The sequence below is a fragment of the Sapajus apella genome, unplaced genomic scaffold (genome assembly GCF_009761245.1).
Source record: "Sapajus apella isolate SASKATOON/1434 unplaced genomic scaffold, GSC_monkey_1.0 scaffold54, whole genome shotgun sequence".
NCBI lineage: Eukaryota > Metazoa > Chordata > Mammalia > Primates > Cebidae > Sapajus > Sapajus apella.
In genome coordinates, this window is record NW_022436994.1 from 3086051 (window position 1) to 3098452 (window position 12402).

Below are 12402 nucleotides of genomic sequence, written 5' to 3' on the forward strand. Positions count from 1 at the left end.
TGTGCTTCACTGAGCTGCTACAGCATCTTAATTATACTTTGGAGCTCCCTTGGAGCTATTTTTTATCCATGCATAATTGCTAAATATTTTTGTTTGTGTGCATGGGAGGAATTTGGGACCTGCTATTTTGCCATCTTGCTGATATCATCTTTGCTGATATCACTACCTAAACTCTCCAACTTAATGTTTTTATTCCCACTTGATATTGCTCTCTTAGAATACAATCTCAAAATTACTTCCCCTGCCCTTGCCAATACTTATTGGATATGTCCTGAAGTTTCTGCAGAATATGGTCCTGGAGTGATGTTCTAGGTCTGCTAAACCTAGTCTGACTTCACACTAGTCACTATTCTGCATGTTGGATGGAAATGTTAGACCTCGAGGGCTTGTGAGTTCTAACAAAGCAGGGCCCATCTACTTCTAAGTCAAGAAAATTGCACAAGCCATTGACAGGGAAGAGTAGATGGCTCCCTCAGGCCCAGAGAGTTCAGCAGAATCTGAAGATTCAGGATTTTTCAAGTGTATCTTTCCAGATATTTCTATTACAAGTCTCAGTGTTCCACTGCCTCCCAATCATCGTCCTGACAGTAGTATAGCAGACCATCTGGTTTTAAGAATTCTGACTTCTCTAGAGCATCACAAACATTAAATTACCTCCTGGGTTTCTTCTTTATTTTCTTCTGAATATTGCAGAAAGATTTTTATATCCTCTTACAAACTCACTGGCTCACATTTATTTTTTAGTTTGTGATGAATCAGCCTCAGCTTTTCACAGTTGTTTCTTCCCATATTTCTATGCCCCAAAGAAATACCAGTTTAATAGTCCTTATAATCACTACAACCCAGAACCTTTGAAATGCATGAGATATGAGTGCATTTCCCTCCACCTTTATTCCATATGAATTCGCCACAGTGAACTTCTGCAACATGCCAAGGGCTGTCTGCTCCCACCAGTAATGGGGTTCTCACTGTGACTTATCTAGTTTGTGATACAGCTCCAATATTCCATGTAAAAATTTATTTCATAAAACCACTTTTACTATAAAGTCTGAATTGCTGAAAACAGATACCAATAGAGACATTTGAGTGCTGATGTTTATTGAGAATTTTGCTAAAAATATCTATAAATAAAGAGAACAGATTTTGTTAGAAGTGGAAGTTGGTCTTTGATGTAGTTGCAACAGAAGCCTCAGCCAATTGCATGTGGGATTTTAAGAGTGTGATAACCCTTCTTACTTGTCCTCTTGAGACAAGGGGATTAGGACTTTTTATGCCAACAGATACCAGTTATTAGAGTTCAGCTGTTTCCAGCAAGGGTGTCATAACTTTGGCTGAAGCAGTTACCTTTGGCCAGGTAAGTTTTTTGGAAAGAACTCAGCTACAAGCCATTGGTAGCCAGTACTGCCAGAAGAAATGAATATTTCAGTCCTGATCCGATGAAAAAACACAGTATCTGTTAATTAACTACCTGCACCGTAACAAATTCAAAGTGCATTTTCCTCCATAGTTTTCTTAAAATTATTATAAATCTAAACTACATGAAAATTTGTATTCATGTTGCCACCACAAAAAAACTAATTTTATCTTTAACTGGTGACTGAATTTACCAGTTAAAGGTTCAGTATATTTACCAGAAATATTCAGTATAACATCAGGTATTTTATGTTTTATAGAGTGAATCTTTATTTTATTGGTGAAAAGTGGAACCCATTACTGTTGGAAATCACTGATTTTCTATCTGAAACATCAATTGGAATTAGTGTAAAACAGGTAGCACTTATTGTTTTTGGAGTTTTTATTTGCTAATAGTACCTGTGCATTACAAGGCTCACCTGCTGGGTGCAGTGGCTCACGCCTGTAATCCCAGCACTTTGGAAGGCCGAGGCAGGTGAATCATGAGGTCAAGAGATTGACACCGTCCTGGTCAATATGGTGAAACCCCATTTCTACTAAAACTTCAAAAATTAGCTGGGCTTGGTGGCAAATGCGTGTAGTCCCAGCTACTCGGGAGGCTGAGGAAGGAGAATCGCTTGAACCCGGGAGACAGAGGTTGCAGCGAGCCGAGATTGCACTGTCGCACTCCAGCCTGGGCAACAAGAGTGAAACTCCCTCAACAACAACAAAAAAGACTCACCTCACCTATATTTTTGTTAAACATTAAACTGAGTAAAATTATTTTGGAAAAATACTTGATATAAGTAAAATGTCATTCTTCATAGTGGTGTGAACCCTCTACAATTGCTCAGGTTAGTTCATTATTATTACATCCAAAATAATTTCTGATATTCAGTAGATACTAAAGATTCTTTTACAGATTTCTTTTCTGGCTGATTGTATATATCAACAATCTTTGTGCAAATATTACTTTTATTGGAAAATATCTGTAGAAAATGGAAATTTGGAACTCAACTTTTAATTGTTAACTTTATTATTTGATTTATTGTCACTGAAATAGTTTACTGCAAAATAAAAGAATATTATTAAATAAGAAAATGAAAAGTTACAGATTTATACAATACAATAAATGGCAAAAATCTCTGTAGCAAGAGCTTCCAGTCTACTCTGTATGTGTGGTAGCCTCTATATCAAATACCCACCTAACCTGTAATTCCCATAGAAGCCTTGGTAGCTTCAGGCATCTTGCCAGCCTTGATAGGCCACATCAAAGCTGACTGGTATTCTAAGTATCCCCTAAGGCAACATCATCTTATACTGTTGCCACGGCCACCCCAAACCATAAGAGCAAGTTGTCCTCTCCCCTTGCTGCACGTGCTGGGTGCACTTTTATCCATCAAGTGTCTTGCTTACTAGTCATTAGTTTTATAGCATTGGTAAATATTGGCAAAGAAAGACGGGATATCACTGATTTCCTTTACAATTTGTAAAGATCTCAATCGTGGGAACCCTGTTCAATACACTTGAGTCACACATGTCACTAGATGATACCATGCTGGAACGTAAAAGTTGAAAGTAGAGATCCAAAATCTAATCCAGTTATTTCAATTAAATAACATTTCATTAAACAACGAAGTATCTGGACACATCTCAAACTAAGTGGGAGGCTGGGAATGTAGGCATTTATTGGGATCGTTTTAAGAGATGAATACATTTGAGAAGAATCAGAAAAAGCCCACATCTGCCATTAATTTGTAGAGAAACAGATAAGTAGACTAGTTATGTCTTTCCTAACCAAATGAGGCCGTCCGTCACACAGATAGTATTGAAAACGCAGACAATGAAGTCAATCCAAGACAGAGAAGGGTATGATGAGAAAAGTGGAGAACTCCAGGGTCAAGAAAAGCAAAACTGGCAGAGACTCCATTGCTGACGTAGCTCTCTCTGAGATGCTCATAGAATGGGAATTTAAATAAAGTAGCCAAAACCACTGGACTGAGAGAATTAGAATATTCCCTCAATACATGCAAGAGCTGTCCTCCTTTGAAATAATTGCAAAGAGTTTAAATGTTAAGTGAGACAAGGATTCGTTTTTTTCTGAGACACCAGTCCGGCTCAGTGAGTTGTTTCACATACTGTGACCCAGGTCCTTACTGAATATTCCATGCATATATCTCACATAGTCCTTAAAAATCTTAGCCTATGATGATGCCTTTTCACTGATGTTGTATTTTGCTTCCTTGGTAACTTCTAAATGCTGCCACGTTTCTGCGATTTTACCTTCTGCACACTGTGGATGCTGTGATGAGGGGGCATAATCAATTGCATAGAAACTGGTGAAATGGGAAAGCCTGGTTTGGAAGCTACGACTTTCTCCTTGTCCATATTGATCACATGAAGGCTCTGTCTGCGGTCAATCCTGTGATCTATTTGTGTATAAAGAGCTTTCGCCTTCTACACACAGGGCCACAGACATTTTGGCTCCTTCTCACATTGGGAAGCCCTGCATTGTCATTCTAAATTTCTGAATGTCAGAAATGTGTGTCCAACCTCCACTCAGGCAGAGTCATCACAGATCAAATGGCTGAACCCCGTCTGTCTATACAGGTGATCCGGTCAGCACAGCAAGTCTAAGACGCTGCTCCACAGTGAGCAAAAGTTAACTGTAAAAGTGGAGGGTGTCTGGGTGTTTTTGGTACCTCACTGTCTTTCACATTGAGAGAAAAAGGAAATAGTTCCACCAAGTTTTCAAGTTATAAGTTAAATTAGGGTCTTATTTTCAGTAGTACTTTACTGTGGGCTAAAGGGCAAAATCAGACAGTTAAACATATTTTCTCACTATTGTAAACCAGAATATGTATAAAGTCTAAATATTTGGGGCAGAGAGCTAGATCTGGGAAAATTGGTAACTAATGACTTACCTCTGCTTTGTTTATGATACCATTTGCTGCTTTTGACTTTGGTTAAACAGTTTTAGTTCTCTTTGAATTTTACTGTGCAGAATTATGTACCACTATTTGTTTCCATTTTTGAACACTTCTTGTTGAAAGACAACTCCTGTGTTGGTAAATTTGAAATAAACTGGCAACTTTAGTTTGTAATAGGGCCTGATACTTAGGTAACACAGAGGAAGTAGATGAACAGTTAGACGATTTTGTTGGGGCAGGTAATGTCTCTAACATTGAAAGAAGTGATTATATTGGACCGGGCGCGGTGGTTCACGCCTGTAATCCCAGCACTTTGGAAGGCCAAGGCGGGTGGATCACGAGGTCAGGAGATCGAGGCCATCCTGGTCAACATGGGGAAACCCCGTCTCTACTAAAAATACAAAAAATTAGCTGGGCATGGTGGTGTGTGCCTGTAATCCCAGCTACTCAGGAGGCTGAGGCAGGAGAATTGCCTGAACCTAGGAGGCGGAGGTTGCGGTGAGCCGAGATCGTGCCATTGCGCTCCAGCCTGGGTAACAAGAGCGAAACTCCATCTCAAAAAAAAAAAAAAAAAAAGAGGTCATTTTATTTACAGATCAATCTGTCTATCTATCTATCTATCTATCTATCTATCTATCTATCTATCTATCATCTATCTATCTATCATCTGCTTATCTATATATCCATCTAATTTATCACCACTTATCAATAAGGAAGTAGGAGAAGAAAGAAGAGGAAAAAGGATGAAAAACAAGAAAAGTAGGAGGAGGAGAAAAGATTAAACAAGGAAATGAATGAACTCCTCATACTATTGGAAGTAACAGAACGCTGAGTATCAAAAAACTATGATATGGAAACAATAGGACACAAAACAGTAATATTCTGAGTTAGATGAAGAAGAATTAAATTTAAAAAAATGAAGAAGTAGACTTTTGCCAGGAGTTGAGAGTTGATTTTCATCTTCACATATTAAATACAGTCACATGTTAAATATTGCAAATACAGGGTAAGCAATTTATGAAAGTCAGTAACACTTGACATGTACAATTCAATAGAAAGCCTAAACATTAGTTTATTTGTTTTTTCCTGTGGTTAATGGTCAATACTCATATTTCACTTACCAAATGATGGCATTAGAAATCTATGAACTTTAATTTTCCATTTTCCCCCAACGCTCCCTGTTAGTAGCCCTGACTATTGTACTTTCTCATGGCTGTTATTAACATGATTTTCACCAGTGGTTCTGAAATGTTTTTTCCACATGAATCGGTAAATTTATTGGAGGGGTGCATATTGATAACAAAAGAGGGGGTTTTCAATTTCTAATTGTATCAAGTTATAGAATTACAATTAAACATCACGATAATTTTCAAAAAGAATGTACTATTTTGCCAAATTTAGAAGATCCATAAGCTCAGAATAAAATTCTGAATAAATATATTTAACAAATTTACAATAAATACTAAAGCAAGAAAGTAATACATAAACTGTTTGAAGTAGAAAAAGCAAATTATATATGTTAGTGTACATAAATCTTTTATGACATACTTTAAATACACAGAATATATTTAGAAATGTTAACTTTATTCCATAATTATTCCTTATATTTTTATTAAGTAATGTGAAGTTGTTATGAAACATTACAGTACCACTGATGTTAGTGAATCCTTTGTACCCTCACCAAATCCATTCCTCTACCACCTTTCCTCATTTTTGTAATCATTTTGCTGAGATTGGGTACCAATCTTCCTCTTTCATTTACACACACACACACACACACACACACACAAACACCACATTCATAAAAAATATTTAGTGATTTTGTTGAGTTCTAAAAATCTTCACATAAAATCTGTCAGTGGGGGGTGGTTGCCCAATGTATTATTTCTTCGTATTTATCATTACTGACAGATGGAAAATGAGGTTCACATAATTTTCTTAGAGCTTTACCTTGTATACCTTTTGACAGATTGCAGCTATATCCTCTTTTTAAGAATTATCTGGGGTTTTTACAATGTGTTTACAATGTGCTATGTTTATACTGCACTGAAGTCTTAGCTATATGTCCTTATCATAAGTATGAATGTTTCCATACAGTATGTATTTAGTGGGAAAATTTCTTTATGGTTGAGTATGCGTGTTTTCAACCTCCTTGATAATGAAAAGTTTTCACCAAACTAGATGTGTCAATTTACATTCTCAAATATAGTGTATGAGAGTTTTTACTTGCCATTGTCTTCATAAACACTTATTATTGCCAGATTTTATGCTATTTTTTGTTCATATGATTTTTTGGTTTAATTTACATTCATTAATTATGTGTGTTATTGACCATATCCCGAAATATTGAGAATTTGATATTTCTGATCTCTGAATTATTTGTTCACATTTCCCCCCATTTTTCTTCATTGTTGCTTTACAGGAAATACATGTGTATTAAAAAAAAAAGATGTCTGAAAGTAATAACATATAAATATGATATATAGTAACCTATACGACATATATTCTTAGCTCTGATGCTTTGTCATCAAATTATTATTTTGAAACAACTTACGCTTGTTTTTCTAATAAATTTTGTTTATGGTGTCTTTGATAGAACAAAAAATCTTTCGATATAAATTATGTTCAAACATATTCATTTCCTTATTATTGCAGATATTTTATAATTTTATACAATTATCTTACTCATGATATATCACATATTTGATCTAAAAGTTTTACAGTTTTCTAATTTGCATTAGGGTTTAATTAATCTCTGTGTTTTTTATTTTTATTTTTATTTTTGGAGACGGAGTTTTGCTCTTGTCTCCCAGGCTGGGTGCAATGGCGTGATCTGGGCTCACTGCAACCTCCACCTCCTGCATTCAAGTGATTCTGCTGCCTCTGCCTCACCCTGAGTAACTGGGATTAAAGGTGCCCACCACCACACTCTGCTAATTTTTGTATTTTTAATGGAGATGGGCTTTCATCATGTTAGCCAGGCTGGTCTTGAACTCCTGACATCAGGTGATCTGCCCGTGTCAGCCTCCTAAAGTGCTGGGATTACAGGTGTAAGCCACCATGTCCAGTCCTATATTTTATTTTACATATAGATATTTCAGATACAATTTGCTATTTTTCACTTCAGGTTATCCAATTAACCTAGCATCATCTATTAATTAGTTTACTACTCTATTTCATGCTCAATTCATGTATTTGTCTATTATTTTTCCAATAACAATTATAGCACTAGAGCCAAATTTGACATTGAGAAATATTTATAATTCTTTGCAAGTTTCTTAGTTCTGTTTTTAAATGACCTTTTTGAGTTGAATATCAATTTTAACATCATCTAGTCAAGTTTAAGTTCTTTTTCTCCAGAATTAGATTGCTTTTATAGTCTGGTTTGCAGGAATCACCATTTTAATGTTCCCATAAATGAGTAAGGTACTTCAATTCACTTTTTTAAAAACTCAATCCTTCAGGACATAGGCATAGGCAAGGACTTCATGACTAAAACACCAAAAGCATTGGCAACAAAATCCAAAATAGACAAATGGGAGCTAATTAAACTCCAGAGCTTCTGCACAGCAAAAGAAACAATCATTAAAGTTAACCGGCAATCAACAGAGTGGGAAAATATTTTTGCAATCTACCCATCTGACAAAGGGCTAATATCCAGAATCTACAAAGAACTAAAACATTTATGAGAAAAAAACAAACCCATTCAAAAGTGGGCAAAGGATATGAACGGACACTTTTCAAAAGAAGACATACATGAGGCCAACAAACATGAAAAAATGCTCATCATCACTGATTATTAGAGAAATGCAAATCAAAACTACATTGAGATACCATCTCACACCAGTTAGAATGGCGATCATTAAAAAATCTGGAGACAACAGATGCTGGAGGGGATGTGGAGAAATAGGAACACTTTTACACTACTGGTGGGAGTGTAAATTAGTTCAACCATTGTGGAAGACAGTGTGGCAATTCCTCAAGGACCTAGAAATAGAAATTCCATTTGACCCAGCAATCCCATTACTGGGTATATATCCAAAGGATTATAAATCGTTCTATTATAAAGACACATGCACATGTATGTTCATTGCGGCACTGTTTACAATAGCAAAGACCTGGAACCAACCCAAATGCCCATCGATGATAGACTGGACAGGGAAAATGTGGCACATATACACCATGGAATACTAAGCAGCCATCTAAAATGATGAGTTTGTGTCCTTTGTAGGGACGTGGATGAACCTGGAAACCATCATTCTCAACAAACTGACACAAGAACAGAAAATCAAACACCGAATGTTCTTACTCACAGGCAGGTGTTGAACAATGAGAACACATGGACAAAGGGAAGGGAGCACCACACACTGGGGTCTTTTGGGGTGGACTAGGGGAAGGACAGCCGGGGTAGGGAGCTGGGGAGGGATAACATGGGGAGAAATGCCAGATACAGGTGATGGGGATGGAGGCAGCAAACCACATTGCCATGTAAGTACCTATGCAACAATCCTGCATGTTCTTCACATGTACCCCAGACCCTAAAGTGCAAAAAATATTTTTAAAAAAACCTCAATCCTATGTTTCTTAAACTCGATTCTAAAATGCCTTATTAATTTTTTTTTATCTTCATGTATTTTTCAGTTTTCTTCCCAGGCATCTTATGTATTTTATTGATGCATTAATGTAATTTATTTAGAAAGTATTTTAATTAATTGTTGGTAACAAATGAAGACAATTTTTTAATAAAACAAGTAGTCCTAACTTTATTTTATTAGTCTTGATTATCATTTGTACATCTTAAGAAAAGGGATATTCATAAAGCCTTTGAATGACAATTTGTTTCTTCCCTTCTGGTTTCATAGGCAGTTTTGTGGTAGAACGGGGGCGGAATTTTGTAGATATTCTAACTTATTTGCTCAGCATTGTTTCTGGCAGCCTCTTTTTATTTCTTTCTTTAAGCAAATTTCTTCACTTTAAAATATAGATTTCACAGTTCTTTCAGTAACAGTTACTTGTCTATTGGAAGAAAAATTTCTAAGCAGCTGTGTACCTGAATATTACCTTTAATCTGTCCTACCTCATGAAAGAAAATTAGTGAGCAGATGATGGAGAGTCTTCAGTGATTAGCCATTCTTTCTAAATGATTTGATAGTATTCTCCTGGCATTTGTTTGGTTGTTTGCTGGTGAGATGTATGTTTAATCTGCTTTGAACGCTGCTGTTTAACTTTTGAAGGCCATCCATCTTGTCTTTTTGTTTACTTACAAGATTTTTTTTTCTTTGTTTACCTGTTCTTTTGCCTTTTCCCTGAAAATTCCATTGATTTATCCAGTTTTGGCATTTGGCATATTTTCTCAGCTTGATGATCATTCCTTTTATCAAGTTTGAAAATATTCACCCTTTTGTTCTCCTTCAATGTTGTCTCTCTCTACTTAATTTTTCACAGGATCCATTAAATACATGTCAGAGCTTCTCATTCTTTTCCCCATTTCTCTTGTGTTTCTCTCCTTTTCATTTATTTATTTATTTATTGAGATGGAATCTCACTTTGTCACCAGGCTAGAGAGCAGTGGTGCAATTTCAGCTCACCGCAATCTTCGTCTGCCAGGTTAAAGCGATTCTCCTTCCTCAGCCTCCCAAGTAACAGGTGCCTGCCAACACGATCATCTAAGTTGTGTATTTTTAGTAGAGTCAAAGTTTCACCATGTTAGCCAGGATTGTCTCCATCTTTTGACCTCCTGATCCAGCCACCTCAGCCTCCCAAAGTGTTGGGATTACAGGAGTGAGCCACCACACCCAGCCCATAGCTTTATTTCTTTATGCAACCTTCTGAGTAATGTTTTTTTTTGTTCTTATATTTATTGATCACTCTATTTTTGTTGCAAGTAATTTTTGTATCATAGCTATGAATTGTTTTTAGTTTATTTGTTCTTCTGATTAAACTCTCATGCCCTAGGAGTTCAGGAGGGACTTTCAATGTAATATTTCTGGTTTTTTTGTTTTTGTTTGAGATGGAGTCTCTGTCTGTCACCCAGGCTGAAGTGCAGTGGCACGATCTGTGCTAACCACAACCCCTGCCTTTTGGGTTGAAAAATTCTCCTGCTTCAGCCTCCCAATAAGCTGGGATTACATGTGCCCACCACCACGCCTGGATAATTTTGTATTTTTTTTTACTAGAGACAGGGTTTCACCATGTCAGCCAGGCTGGTCTCAAATCCGTGACCTCAGGTGATCTGCCCACCTCGGCCTCCCAAAGTACTGGGATTACAGGTGCGAGACACCACGCCTGGCCTCAATGTAATATTTCTTTCCCCCTCTTACAATTAAATATTTATCCTTTGCCCAAAGCCAGATATACAAATACACACGCCACATTTAAACATTTACTTCAATGGGATTCACTTTCGGAAATTCTGCTTTCCATTTGCTATTCATCATTTAGAGCAGTGAAAAGTCAACTACCTTCCTCTCTTATTTTACCTGCACTGTGCCTTTAGGAAAAGTACGAAAATATCCCATGAGGGAAAAAATATCCTTACCTCAAGTTTCCTCAATTAACTTCAGGCTAAAGTCTCTGTTTAGAGCAAGTGACATTGCAGTTTGTCCCAGGATTAAATACTTGCCAAGTCAATCAAGTATCTATATTGTTCTACAATGTGGAGTTATTCCTAGATAGATATAATCTAAAATTTTTCTAAATCTTGAGTTTCCAAGGGCAGGTTTTATATAATTCATATTGAGTATTCTTATGTCATAGATAAAGGTAAGTATGTGGTGTCCTCAGTAAGATATCCCAACGTTTTTAATAAAATGAGATTTACAACAATGAGGATAAATATATTTTTATTATTTTTTAAAGATTTTAGAAGCATAAGAACATTTAGCTTTGTGCAGTGGCAGTATCGTAGCCAATGAGGTTTATCCATGGTGTGATTATTGCTAATTGAAAACTTTTCCCAGTACCCCACCATGACCACTTGAAATATAGTTGGCATTGGCAATTTTTGACAGTCTCTACAGAGACTGAATTATAAAATAAAAAAAAGAACTTTTATCTGGCAGAGAAGCTCTGAAAAAGAAATGATGGTGTTCCAAGAATGTAACTTACTGTCCATAATGAGATTTTTTATTGTTAAGTATAATTGGTCTTCTCATATCCTGATTTGAGAAAACATCTTTTTTTACTGATATTAAATGTACTCTGGGGAAGGGGTTAGAGTGTAAATCATCAAGATCTGGGACATTTTAGTTTTTTGCAATTTCTATTCTTATCTAGAACCATGTCTTTGAGTCAAATTTAAACTCACACACACACACACACAATCTTAAATATATTTGCTTTATTTTTAGTCTGTGGGATAGATATGCAATGAGGTTGTGTTTAGATTCGAATCCCAGAATTTGCATTGAAAAACATGTTTTGCACCTGCATGCTTCCCTAGAGTAATTTAATGTTACAACTTCTGACAAGATAATTCCATATTCACTGTAGTCGACTTTGCAGTAAGCTGTAGAGAGAAAATAAATGTGAACCTACATTGGGTAGGAAAAATGTATTTAACTGAACAGAACTTAATACATAAGCTACAAAACTCAAAACTGGAAAAGAATGGCAAAAGGAGATACAGAATCCAAGTCACAATTTTGTCTTTCTCTCCTTTTGAAAGACCTGTGTGTGTGTAGCACAGCATGTCTGCATCCTGCACCGGTGGTTTAGCATTCTGCACGTAAAGTAACTTTGCTGTTGGAGGAATATTCTGCAGCGGCACACCAGCATTTTAGGACAAAAAAAAAGGAAGGCGCAATCTTTTCTAGGAGCATTTAGAACCAGTGAAAAAAAATAACATTTCTTGCTTCAAGCTAGCTGAGAGATACAGGTTAAACTTTAGCTGTTGAAGTCCTGAAAGTAGATTTATAGGCAGGCACATGGACTCACTCTTCTACCCATACTCCTTTTCACCATTTGGGATCCATTCTGTTTATCTGTTACGTATTTTTAGAAAAATTTCAATGCAATCCCCAGCCCATGTACAAAAGTGTCAGTCTGAAATCCTTCTCAGAATTGAACTCACATTTGGTTT

The 12402-nt window shown here is 36.3% G+C and overlaps 1 non-coding gene across 1 annotated transcript; it reads left to right on the forward strand.

Annotated features, from left to right (window-relative positions):
• Positions 1 to 11203: 11203 nt before the first annotated feature.
• On the forward strand, positions 11204 to 11344 carry LOC116527482. The gene has a single exon (XR_004258564.1). It is a non-coding gene; the product is annotated as a U4 spliceosomal RNA (small nuclear RNA).
• Positions 11345 to 12402: the final 1058 nt, after the last annotated feature.